The following is a 2,622-nucleotide window of genomic DNA, read 5'->3' as shown; positions in this document are numbered from 1 at the left end:
AGCGGTATGAAAATCCTACTGTAGCGTAATCAATATCTAGCTGTAGCGTCATCACTATCGTTCTACAGCGTAAGCAATATTATACTGTAGCTTTATCAATAACCTACTGTAGCGTAATCAACACAATACTGTAGCGTCATCACTCTCGTTCTGTAGTGTAATCAATATCATATTCAATATCATATTGTAGAGATATCAATATCCTACTGTAGGGTAATCAATATCTTACTGAAGCGTCATAAATATCCTATTGTAGGGTAATCAATATCCTTCTGTAGCATAATCAATATCATACTGTACCGTTATCAAAGTCCTACTGTAGCGTTATCAATATCCTACTGTATCGTCATAACTATCGTTCTGCAGCGTAACCAAAATCATACTGTAGCGTTATCAATATCCTACTGTAGCGTAATCAATATCCTACTGTACCGTTATCAAAATCCTACTGTAGCGTAATCAATATCCTACTGTAGCGTTATCACTATCGTTCTGCAGCGTAATTAATATAATACTGTAGCGTTATCATTATCCTACTGTAGCGTAATCAATACATTACTGTAGCGTTATCACTATCGTTCTACAGCGTAATAAATATAATACTGTAGCGTTATCAATATCCTACTGTAGCGTAATCAATACAATAATGTAGCGTCATCACTATCGTGCTGTAGTTTAATCAAATGAATATCATATTGTAGCTTTATCAATATCCTGCTGTAGCGTAATCACTATCCTATTGTAGCGTCATAAATATCCTATTGTAGGGTAATCAATATCCTTCTGTAGCATAATCAATATCATACTGTACCGTTATCAAAGTCCTATTGTAGTGTTATCAATATCCTACTGTATCGTCATAACTATCGTTCTGCAGCGTAACCAAAATCATACTGTAGCGTTATCAATATCCTACTGTAGCGTAATCAATATCCTACTGTACCGTTATCAAAATCCTACTGTAGCGTAATCAATATCCTACTGTAGCGTTATCACTATCGTTCTGCAGCGTAATTAATATAATACTGTAGCGTTATCATTATCCTACTGTAACGTAATCAATACACTACTGTAACGTTATCACTATCGTTCTACAGCGTAATAAATATAATACTGTAGCGTTATCAATATCCTACTGTAGCGTAATCAATAAAATACTGTAGCGTCATCACTATCGTGCTGTAGTTTAATCAAATGAATATCATATTGTAGCTTTATCAATATCCTGCTGTAGCGTAATCACTTTCCTATTGTAGCGTCATAAATATATCCTATTGTAGCTTAATCAATATCCTTCTGTAGCATAATCAATATCGTACTGTCGCGTTTTTCCTTATCGTTCTATCGCTGCATCATCATCGTACTGCCGAGCTATATTTATCGTCCAGTCGTGTTATCATCATCCAACTGTCGCGTTTTCATTATCGCTCCATCGTCTCAGAGCTCTGGAAAATATAAGTCACGTCGTTTCCAGAAACTCAAAATACGTTTAAACATAAAATAAAAAATATAATGTAAATATAATCATGAGTTGGCATTTTACCTTCGGTGTTCAGGAGTTGAAATTCCACTGAAATAAACATTGTCGATGATAGTATTTATTTTTTCTTTGAAAAAGGTCTTTGAATTAACCCGTAACTTTGACTCGTAACATGTTTTCTAAGTGGCACCCTTTGTTCAACTGAATAAAGGATCAAACACTTTAAATCCTACCGGGCCTCTAAACTAGCATGTTTCGGATTTAACGGGTATACGTAAAGCCGTATGAAACCGATGATAGCATAATAACATTTGTGTAAATGTCGACGATGGCGGCGCCGTGGTCGAACATAAACTTTTAAAAGCATTATTGGACCTTAAAGAAACTTATTTATTTTCAAATCAGCCATTACTACATATAAAATCGAAGTCAGCCTTGTCGTCGGGTAAGTGAAGATGATCGAGCAATATCTGGAAACCGAGATTTTAATTATGAATTTAAGTTATAAGTACGACTTGTCGTAAAGAGGAGCATGTTTTGTTCAGTTGTGTTTTAGAGAGTAACGTTCATGTTTTCAGTGTTGTTTTTCATGTTTACTAAAATTTATTCACAGTCTAGTATATGGACAATTTTAGACAGTATTTCACATTTACAGAAGCATATACATATCAATATTAGATAAATGCTCTACAAAACAACATACCACTCAAAATGTGCTTAGATTAAAAACTACTAACATGGACTTAAGTAAAATATGATGGATTGATTTTTTACTTAAACAAGGTTATCCGGTCGGTTTCAAACGTGTATTTATCAGTTTGATCATGCAATAGGCCTCAACTAAACTCTATCAAATATTAGAGTTACCAGAAAATAAATGTGCACCTCTAATTCCAGTTACTTTTATATTTGATGAACGATAATTAATAGCAATACATAACAATTTCATTTTTGAGATGTCATTAAACATTTTGATAAATATTTCCATGTCATTGATAACAAAAAATAAATAGAAAGTGATATTTTTAGGCAGCCAATGATTGCCAATAACTTTTGATTGGATGTAATATAGCGGTTTAAATTTCTATTAGAGTTGAATATATTGAATTTAAAATAATTACTGTTATCTTATCAGGTCTCTT

The sequence above is a fragment of the Mya arenaria genome, chromosome 11, assembly GCF_026914265.1.
Source record: "Mya arenaria isolate MELC-2E11 chromosome 11, ASM2691426v1".
Taxonomy (NCBI): domain Eukaryota; kingdom Metazoa; phylum Mollusca; class Bivalvia; order Myida; family Myidae; genus Mya; species Mya arenaria.
Note: the sequence above shows the minus strand (reverse complement) of the source record.